The following is an 11212-nucleotide window of genomic DNA, read 5'->3' as shown; positions in this document are numbered from 1 at the left end:
GCGTCATTGGCAGTTTCGACCCTTACTTCAGAAGTAATGTCTCCTCCTGCCACAGTAATTGGCGTGGCGTCAATGGTGACGGTTTTGCCATTGAGTGGAACCTTGATCTTTCGATGCAGCGTTGATGTTACGGCCCTTGCAGCATGAATCCAGGGCCTTCCCAACAATAAGTTGAAGGATGAGCAAATGTCAATTACTTGGCAATTTATTTTCTTTTCCACTTGCCCAGTCTGTACTACCAGGTCGACAAGTCCACTCACTCGACGCACAGTGCCATCGAATGCCCGGACGTATGCGTGTAGTGGGGATGAAGTCATTCTTCTCCAAACCCGAATATGCGCCGTTTTCAGAGGGAGTACGTTGACAGCCGATCCGTCATCAACCAAGGTCATAGGGATATGCTTGTTGAGGCACACAGTAGCAATATAGAGGGCCAGGTTATGTCGAGGCCCGAACGGTGGCAGATCTTCGTCGGAGAATGTCACACCGTTGGTAATCTGAGGCCGATTCTGGGCAATGTGAGTGACCATGTCCGCAGGAGTAGTATTTGACGACACGGTCATGTTCATCAAAGCTTGTAACAAAGCTTGACGATGCTCGAAAGAGCTCAGGATAAGTTGCCAGATAGATACGTCGGCTTTAGCCTTTTGGAGTTGCTTGATGAGGGAAGCCTCGGAGGTCGACCCTTCACCAAGAACTTCGACCACTGCCGGATCCTTTTGAGGTGCCTTACTCGGGATATCCTTAGCTTTCTCCACACGATAGGGGCGCCCGGATCTAGTCAAATGGTTTGACTCTAGGGCATCTTGCCTCACCTTTAAGATTTCTTCTTGGGTGTGAGGAATTGTTGCACCTTTGACGAGGTAAACATCATCCTCGTCATCAGCCCAAACGCCATTGATTTCATTGCCGCTTCGGAGTATGTAAGGAGTACAATCGACAACAAAATCCCCGAATGTAATCTCGTTTCTCGAGCTTGGTAGGAATTCGGAGCAATCCACGAATATTCTTCCGACGAAAACCCCTTTTAGACGGCATGGGCGAATCAAGTGAGAGTAATCAACACTATCTTCGGTAGAGACAAAGTTAGTGTGGTCGCCAAACGGATTGGTGACGTTGTTGGGCTTTATGGCCGGGATTGGGAGCGTTCCGTTCTCAATCATATCTTGAATTTCGTGCTTTAGTCTAAAGCACCTTTCAGTATCGTGTCCCTTCCCTTGATGAAAGGCACAGTAGGCATTCAGTTTATACCATTTGCCTTGTTGTTCAGCAGGTGGGTCCGGAGTTGGACCAATGGGCTTCAACTTTCCTTGGTCCATGAGCCTTTGGAGAGCATAGGCGTAAGTGCACCCGATATCGGTGAATACCCTCGGAGCTTGGCGCGGAGGCCTTTTTGACTGTCCATCTAAGAGATTGACAGTTTCAACAAAGTGGGCCGCTGCGGGCGCTTTTGCTTTAGATGACGAAGCCCCTTGGTACCCCTTTGGCTTCTCAGCTTCAGCAATTCGGACATCGTCCTCTACCTTTATCCCGATCCTTATCAATTCTTTGAAAGAACCAAAGTTCTGGTATTTCAGAGCATTACGGTAAACAGGTCGTAAATTCTTCACGAACTTATCTACCATTTCAACTTCATCAGGCTTCTTAGCTAACTTCACGCTTTCAGCGCGCCATCTTGCGAGGAATTCAGTGAAGCCCTCTTTTTCCTTTTGTGTCATAACCTCCAAAGTTCTTATGTTGGTTTGAATCTCAACATTGTCAGCATAGTGCTTACAGAACTCCACCGTAATATCTTCGAAAGTGGGGAAGTTCTTGAGGTCAAGATTGTAGAACCAAGCCTTTGGGTGTTCTCCCAGAGATTGGGCAAAAATTTCAGAGAGCATGTCAGCAGGTACTCCCTTCAGTGCTAAGTACCCCTTATAGGCCTTAACATGGTGGACTGGATCTTCTGTGCCCTTAAACTTTGGGATATCAGTGAGTACCATGTTCGTGGGCAACTTATCCTGAACTGGGGCATAGGCCCTAGCATTCTCATAGTGGATGTTCTTCCCCTGGGAGAGTTTCAAACGGTCTTCGATGAACTTGAACCGTTTCTCCAGATCAGTCAGTGGTGGAGGGGGTGGAGGTGAATCTTCACTCAGTTTAGATTCGATTGCATCCATTCGGGTCATCATGAGGTTCACGGCCTCAGTAAGCTTGTTAATGACATCTTCCATTGCTTGACGTCGGGTTTTGGCGGCCTTTCTACAAGAAAACCCCCCAGATCGAGTCAATATTTAAAGTAAGAGCCCCTGCACACTTAAGGACACGACCCCAACTTGACTCAAACAAAGACTTGACTTGAGATTGACTAACCAAAGGTTCGACTCACGGTTTGATTTAGACATCGGTTTATTTTAGACTCGACAAAACGACATGACTCAAACTGTCATAACTCGATTCTAAACTGGACTTGGTGTGACCAAACCCGTGATTGGGCTAACATAGCCCATGGGTTCATGTGAAACGTCCATAATGGCCTAGCTTGGACGTTTTGTGGACTATCCTAGACCAAAAGGTCGACCAACATGACTCAAAGCCCAAGAGGTGAGCTTGGGTGACCCAACAAGGTCGTGTTCTAGACTCTTGGACTGAAAAAAAAACGTCTAGCCTAACACGGCCAGGACCCGGACTCGACTCGACGCATTTCATGCTTGGTTGAGGTTCGAGAAACATTTTGGATTGGTTTTGGAAAATGAAGGATTGATTTGAAAATGAGATTTGAAATGGGCAGCATGCCAGCTATAAAAGCTCATTTTGGGCCGAAAATTCTAGTCCTATTTGGGCAGCATTCCGCGTTTTTAAAACCATGCTATTTTGAAAAAATAGGTTGTTCAAAAAGTTCGGTTTTGAAAAGGACATGGGAATTTTCGAAAATAAAGACTCGGGAAAACATATTGCACATTGTCATTCTCATGTTATTAGGATGTATGCTCCTAGACATCTCTAAGTCTCGGCCAGTCTTCTATAAGAAGGTCTATGCCCTCCATCCTTTTGCGGTCTTATAGAGCGAGGTGTCTTAAGGTAAAGTACCTAGAAGATCGTCCCCACTCCCAAGAACCACGCGAGGCGAAGTGGAAGCGAGCAATGTGCAGCTTCCTGGCATAGTGGGACGTCGCCCCCCACGCATCACGAAGAAACGCTGGGACGGCCCGGGCAAGTCCTTAAGGGTTTATGCATGAATCGTAGCACTATGAGTAATGTTTTACTTTCCAACACTTTCTTTTCAAGTTTCACCTCGGAGGAAAAAAGACCCTAGAAACACAGTGTAACTAGTCCTCTTTTCCCCAGCGGAGTCGCCAAACTGTGGACAAGGCCCTCGGGAAGGCTGCGTCGAGGGATCCACACACGACATAATCGACTCGAGGTTCTTTCGAATCGAATTAAGACATATTAGAGTCGCCACCAAGTTTTTTGGGAACTTGGAACCGTTCAAGTCAACTTTACACCTTTCATCGAAAAGCATAAAGCCCATCGACTACGAGTGATTAAAGATAAAGACTTGTACCCTATATCACTCGATTTGAATGACTCTCGTAATCCAATGGTATTTAGACGGATCCACAAACCATAGATCTTGAGTAAGGGGTGAGGGTACGTGTTGGGAAGCCCATTAGGACACCCAACCCCGCCCGTCGATAACGGCCTCTACTAAGTCAAGTGTCGGATTTCAAACAAGGTCATAGCTCTTTGCGATGTATGATATGCAAACGTTGTTTTAACCCTATCATGTGACAACAATTTCTATGTCGTTTTTAGATGCAACTAAACTAACTTTGTCAAAGTTGTATTTAGCATGTGGGTTGATTGATCTAACAACATGTAAACAAAGCAAACAAGGCTTAAGGGGGAATGGGGGAGCCGTTGGGATCTACCTATTACAAACCAGGCATTTCACGCCGACACAACAACAAATTAAAGATACAACTCGATCTAAATACAATTTCTACATACAAAACAACACATGACAACACACGCGGCCGTTTGGCCTAAAAAACCGTGCACATGAGGGGTGGCCCACGGCTCACATGACCCACGGCCTTGGGTCACTCCTCGTAATGCGTGCTCGCGCTTAATCTCATCGAATTAGACATAGGGCTACGCACCAAAGCATGCATTAGCATAAACCGGGCCATGTTGCTTTAGACAACACGCGGTTTACTACGCTTCTACAAGCATTGGGAACAACCGTCTAACCAAGCAAGACTAAGGTTTTTAGAAAAGGTTTTGACTCAATAAAAGTAAAACAAACTTGAAAGATTACAACTCGATAAACAAATTACGAATTACAAGCTAACAAACGACAAAGAACAAATGATAAACAAAGAAAGAGAAACGACAAAAGAAAGCCAAAACACACGGCCAACTCACGGCCCAAACTAACGACAACCCTCACGGCCAAGACGAGGCCAACCTAGTTCCTAAGTTAGATTCATTGGTTAGATCGAATAATTGGAAAAGGGATAAGAAACAAGTTAGAAAACGAGTTAGAAACGATGTTGATTGATTGTCGCATGAGGGTGCATTCTACACGGCCTAAAGGGTCTAATTAGATCAAATTCGCTAATTAATTTAACTCATCGAGTGTCAATAAGAAGGTGCTAATCACGCACTCTTATACTAGCGAGAAATTAGGTGAAAGAGAGAGATGCATTCAATTATTTACATAATCGTCGATTGATTTTATAACTTACGTCGAAGCCACCTATCGTGTCTAATTAGATTATTAAATTAATTTAAAGTCATCTAAATATGTCGTAGGTTAACAATCAGAGGTTAAACTAACATACAACGGGTCCTAGGGTATATCGATTTGGCCGAAACAAAAGGGGGTCGAAAGCGAAGAACGAAGTTAGACCATTGTTTTATTTATGCCCTACCTTGAACACGAGGATATGTAAATGAGACGGGGGTGTACGACCGACAGAAGGAGCGGTTTCTTTTCCCATCTCAAGTTAACGCGGGTGTTCATGGTGGTACTTTAACTCATACTCGGACTAACTAGTTTCGTAGTTAATTAAAACAAACAATAAACAAACGAAAAAACAAACAAAAAACAAGACAAATAAAAAGCATAAAAAAACGAAATAAAAAGAGAGAAGAGAAGGGGGTTTGATGCACCCTCAACCTACATGTATCGTTGACACCGTCTTGGGTCGTAATCGATGGTAGATTTTATCTCGAGAGGCCGTCGTCGACGAAGAATAAAGCAAACACGCGTTTTGGAAAGTTTCTGGACAGCGATTTTAAAACAGTGATATCTCCCTCGTTTCACGACGAAAATTCGATTCGAAAGATGTTTTGGAAACTAGAAAGAGAGGAGAACAGGGATCTTAAAGCAACCCCTGCTCGTTTTGGGTTATTGGGCACGAAAAACGAGCACAAACAGAACTGGACAGACAAGAAGAAACCGCGAAAACAGAGTGTTATTTCACTCTGTTTTTCGAGGAATTTCGTGTACTCTCAAGGGCAATTTGGCTCTTAAATCTTTGTCTAATGTGTGGATGGATGTTATGTGGTTAATTAGGAACAAGAAACTCGAATTTTTATGGTGATTTGATGGAGGAACGAAAGGGTTTTCGAAGGAGACACACAAACAGTTTCAGTTTGTGTGTCGGTTTTGTTTAGGGTTTTTGGAGGATGTTTAGGGTTTGTTTCTGAGGTTTAAAGCTTCTATGTGATGGTAGGATGTATGGAGAACTTAGAGGAATGAAAGTATGATGAAGGGGGGGTATTTATAAGGGTTTAAAATAGGTTAAAAGAGGGGAGGAGGCAGTCGGGCTCAATCCCGTATGGCTGCTGTCCATCGGTTTTTGTGAGGGTTTGAGGGGGGTTTTCTTGGTGATCAAGCTAGGATAATATGGGTAGGATACTAGGGTATGGGTTAGGGTTAATGGGTACGGGTCTTGGTAGTGTTTGGAGTGGGTTTTGGGCTCGGGATTGAGCTGCCAAAACAGGGGGCTGCTCGGTTTAGTGCGGGCTGGTTGGGGGGTGTTTGGGACGAGAATTTGGGCCGTGGTATGGGGGTTCGAACAAGGGTGGATGGGTATTGGTCTAGGTGGGTTAGTGTACTCGAGATTCGTGCCAATTCGCAAAAGAAATGGGCTCAAAAACCGAGCTAAAATCGAGCTCAAAAACAAGGTTGAAACGAGTTCTTCGCTTTTCAAATCGATTCTTCAAATCAAATAATACATTAAAATAAATGACTATTCAAATCAAATATATTTATAAAAATGATTTTTCAAATCAAATATTTATTTTATTTTCAATAAAATAAACTTTGAGAAAATGAATTCAAATTAAAATAAATAAAATGAATTAAAACTCCTAATTTAAACATCGTTTAAATTAAATAAGAAACAAAACGTTTAAAATAAATATCATTAATAAAACGCTTCATCGACGACGCCCATTCTACATCGTAAAACGAACTCCAAATGATGACAATGCCAACTAGTGAATACATGTGTCCTATCATCATCGGGTGTTTGTCGGGTTCTCTATAAATTCCAATATCGACGGATACGGGTATCTACAATCACTTTCAGTTTTAGCAATGTTTTGCACATTGCAAAGGCATCTGGCAACTCGTATTCATTAACCGAATAATAAAGCTCCTGAACACCCTTTCGTGCAGCATGCTTAACCCATGCATTTAAATGTGATTTATTATAGGTGCCTCGACAGACGAGACTAAATTTTCTAATGGATGGTGACATTTGGTGCAGTTTCAAGACTTTAAAAACAAATTTCTTAAACTTTCTCTCTCGTCGCGGGGTTTTGAAACATGCATCGTTCAAAGTGAGACAATCAGTGAACGTAAAGAGGAACGTAAAGAGGAATCGCCATCTCCTCGATAGAATACTTGTTCTCACAGCATAAATTGTAGGTAGATATGAAAGTATGATTACGAGCAATTCATCAGGTAAATTACTTATTTTATCCAAATGACGCTTACTTGTTCGGTCTTCTACAAGTTTGCCACGTTTTCTAGATGACTTCATTGCCTCTACAAGACTCTATCTGAAATGAATTGCGGGCAAAATTAAGGGAGTACCATGCTAAGAATCAGCAAAACATCTAAGCAATAAAAATTGTTGATAATTTCAAATAACAATAATAATTTCATGCAAGATGAAAGACACTGATTTCAAATTAATTTTATGTAAGATCGTTTTTCACAGGAAAAAAAAAGTGAAAAATCGGTAAAAACATTTGTTTTGCATTATACAAGTTCTTGTGTAAGACGTACCCTAGAAACGGTATTACCCCTAATGTTCCTCCTTCTCAGTGTGCTATTAAATAATTGAAATTTGATATTAAAAGTGTCGATTTTCTTTTCTAGTTTACACTCTCGTATGCTCCTCCCTCGATAACAATCAAAATCATACAATTTCATTGACAATCACATAATACTGTGAAGATCGAATGGTATTATGATTGAATGAATAATTTACAGGGTTTACAAGTGTTAGTATTTATACTAAAGGAGATATAAAATATCTAAGCTAACTAACCCTAAACTATTAGCATAAGACTAGGATTACATATTGACTAATATTAACAGCTAAGATATTCAAGGCATGCATTTAGGAGAAGTAGCAGTAGGTAGTTCCTCAATAGAAGGAGACGGTTTCAGTTGTTGACCATTGGATAATTGATTATCCTTAACACGCTCCCGCAAGACGGACGGCCGTAGGGAAAGTCCGATCTTGGAAGCAAGCAATGTAAAGCGTGGTCGCGGCAACGGCTTAGTAAGAGTGTCAGCGATTTGATCGTCACCGTTAATGTGTTGAATGCGTATAGTCCCTGAATGAACTTGTTCCCGAACAAAGTGAAAAGCAAGGGCGAGGTGTTTCATGCGTGAATGAAAAATAGGATTAGCAGAGTAGTTCGTCGCACCAAGATTGTCACAAAACAGAACCGGGGGCTGGGGTAGAGGAATGCGTAATTCAGTAAGGAGCGACTTGAGCCATAACAATTCGGATGTAGTATCAGCAATAGCTCTAAATTCCGCCTCAGTGGTCGAACGGGATATCGCACGCTGCTTTTTAGATGACCAAGAGACGGGATGATGACCAATAAAAACAATATAACCAGTAGTGGATAAATAGTCATTGGAGTCGCCACCACAGTCCGCATCACAGAAGGCATGAAAATTGAACGGATTGTCCTTGCGCAGATATATGCCATGATTAATAGTGCCTTTTAGAAACCGAAGTAATCGTTTTAATGCACCCCAATGATCAGCTGTTGGATGGGTGAGGAATTGAGCAAGCTTATTGACCGGAAAGGCGATATCGGGACGAGTGAGAGACAAGTATTGAAGACTCCCGACAATTGCTCGATAATTAGTAGAATCTTGTGCAGGTTCATTATCATTGCGAACAAGAGGCGGATGAGACAACATAGGAGTCGTGGCAGGGCTACATTCGAGCATACTGTAGCGAGCAAGAAGGTCGGAGACGTACTTGGACTGGTTGAGATGAATACCAGTAGAAGTAGGCGTGACTTCCATGCCCAAGAAATACGATAGGGGACCCAAGTCTTTGAGCGAGAACTTGGTCGAAATAGCTTGAATAAATTTGTTGACGGCAGCGGAATTTGGACCTGTTATTATTATATCATCAACATAAACAAGTGCAAATAATTTATCGTTAGTTCCATCAAAAATAAAAAGCGACGGGTCGGATATGGAATTTCGAAAACCACAGGAAAAAAAGTAATTTTTGAGTGCGGTGTACCAAGCACGAGGTGCTTGTTTAAGACCGTAGATAGCTTTGCTAAGTTTACAAACGTAATTAGGAGAGTTGGGATTTGCAAAACCCGGTGGTTGAATCATATACACAGTCTCGGTTAAATTCCCTTGGAGGAAAGCATTATTAACATCGATTTGCCGCATTGTCCACCCATGAGTCACGGCTAAAGAGAGAATCAGACGGATAGTGGTTGGTTTGACAACGGGACTGAATGTCTCGGAGTAATCGAGACCGGGTCGTTGATGAAAACCCTTAGCAACAAGACGGGCTTTGTGTTGCTTAAGAGAGCCATCGGGATTATATTTGATGCGAAAGACCCATTTACAACCAATAACATTACGGGTTTCAGCTGGAGGAACGAGAGTCCAAGTGGAATTGCGGATTAACGCGTCAAATTCAGCCTGCATTGCAGCTCGCCAGAGAGGATCAATGAGGGCTTGTTTGACCGTGTTAGGCGTGCTATAAGAGGTAGGCAGTGACACGACTTTGGCGTATTTAGGATTGGGTTTTCGGATATTGTGACTTAGACGAGTGGCGTGAGGATTGGTGGATGGAGGCCTGGTTGTGGAGGGATTAGAGGGAATAGAGGGGGAGGGCTCGTTGGGGGAGGCAGAGGACGGGGAGGGCTCAATGTGAGGAGAGGTAGAGGGAGCAGTGACGGGTTCAGAGGTGGGAGTAGGGGACGTGTGGTTGGTTGTTGACACGGGCAGAACAGGGATGACCAGAGGACACCAGTCCGTGGGTAAGATAGTGACTGGCGGGGAAGACAACTTCATGAGACGGGAGTATGGGAATTGATCATCGAGAAAACGGACATGTCGAGAAGTATAAATGCGAGAGGTGGTGGGATCGAGACAAAGATATGCACTTTGTGTAAGGGAATAGCCGAGAAAAACACATTCTATGGAGCGAGGTTGGAGTTTGTGAGTAGTATAAGGACGTAGCCAAGGAAAGCATAAGCAACCAAAGCTGTGCAATTTAGCAATATTGGGTTCTTTGCCAAAGAGAGTGAAATAAGGGGACTGATTTTGTAGTGTAGGCGTGGGGAGGCGATTGATAAGATAGGTAGCTGTGGCAAAGGCGTGAGGCCAGAATGAGGTGGGTAACTGGGCGTGAGTAAGGAGAGCAAGACCCGTTTCGACGATGTGACGGTGTCGTCTTTCGGCAAAACCATTATGTTCGGGTGTATGTGGAGGGGAAGTGAGATGAGTAATACCATTAATATTGAGATGACTTGTCAGTTTAACAAATTCACCTCCATTATCGGAGTAAAATTGACGGACGGATTTATTAAAGTATTTCTCGACGATGGCGCGGAATTTAAGAAACGTGGAAGCAGTGTCGGATTTTTGTTTGAGCGGATATAACCATATATAATGTGTGTAGTGGTCGACAAATATTACATAGTATTTATAAGACTCATGGGATAAAACAGGCGACTGCCAGACGTCAGAAAAAATAAGATCGAGCGGAGCAGTTGACGTGAGAGTAGATGTTGCGAAAGATAATTTGTGGCTTTTATTAATGTGACAGGAAATACAAGCATCAAATTGAGAAATACGTAAATTGAATTTGGAATTAAGAAATTGTAAAATTTTGTTGGAGGGATGCCCAAGACGATGATGCCACGACGATTGTCCTGGGGCTATGGCGAGTTGTGCTTGAGGCGAAGGAGGAGTCCACACATACATTCCGTCAATTAGTGGACCGTGAAGAAGAAGCGCTCCCGTCCGGATATCCTTAATAGAAAAAGAGGAATGTGAGAATATAGCATAAGCATTGTTATCGAGACAAAATTGGGAAACGGAAAAAAGCTTTCGAGATATACGAGGAACAACGAGAACATTTTGAAAAGAAAGCGATTTAGAAGAGGATAAGAGTCGAAAAGAACCAGTGTGTGTAATATGAAGAGGGGAGCCATCACCGATGTAGAGATCGTCTGGTCCTTCATAAGGGCTATGAAGAGACAGAGTGTTCAAGTCATCGGTAATATGATGAGATGCGCCGCTGTCAACAACCCATGATTTTGGTGGAGCCGTGGAGGAGGAAGCAGCTGTATGGGCTTGTGGACGCGGGCCGCGAGGCTGACGAGTAGGAAAGACAATATTCGGGTATAGCCGTTTGAGGTCTTCGCAATCAGAGGCGACATGGCCAACTTGATCACAGAAGTGACAACGGCCTTTGTAGGGATTTTTGTAAGTGGGCGGGTTGGTGGAGGGTTGAGTGGAGGCGGATTTTGGGGTATAGGAGGAACGATTTTGGTTGTTATAGCGGGGTTGATAGTTGGTTCGGTTTTGATTCTGATATGAGTAGTTGGGTCGATAGGAGGCAGCGTTGGCGGAGGGAGAGAAGGTCGTGGCAGGAGGGGTGTTTTTGATGCGTAATTCATGCTGAATTAGCTTCTCATGAAGAGC

This window comes from Silene latifolia, chromosome 8 (genome assembly GCF_048544455.1).
Source record: "Silene latifolia isolate original U9 population chromosome 8, ASM4854445v1, whole genome shotgun sequence".
Taxonomy (NCBI): Eukaryota; Viridiplantae; Streptophyta; class Magnoliopsida; order Caryophyllales; family Caryophyllaceae; genus Silene; species Silene latifolia.
Note: the sequence above shows the minus strand (reverse complement) of the source record.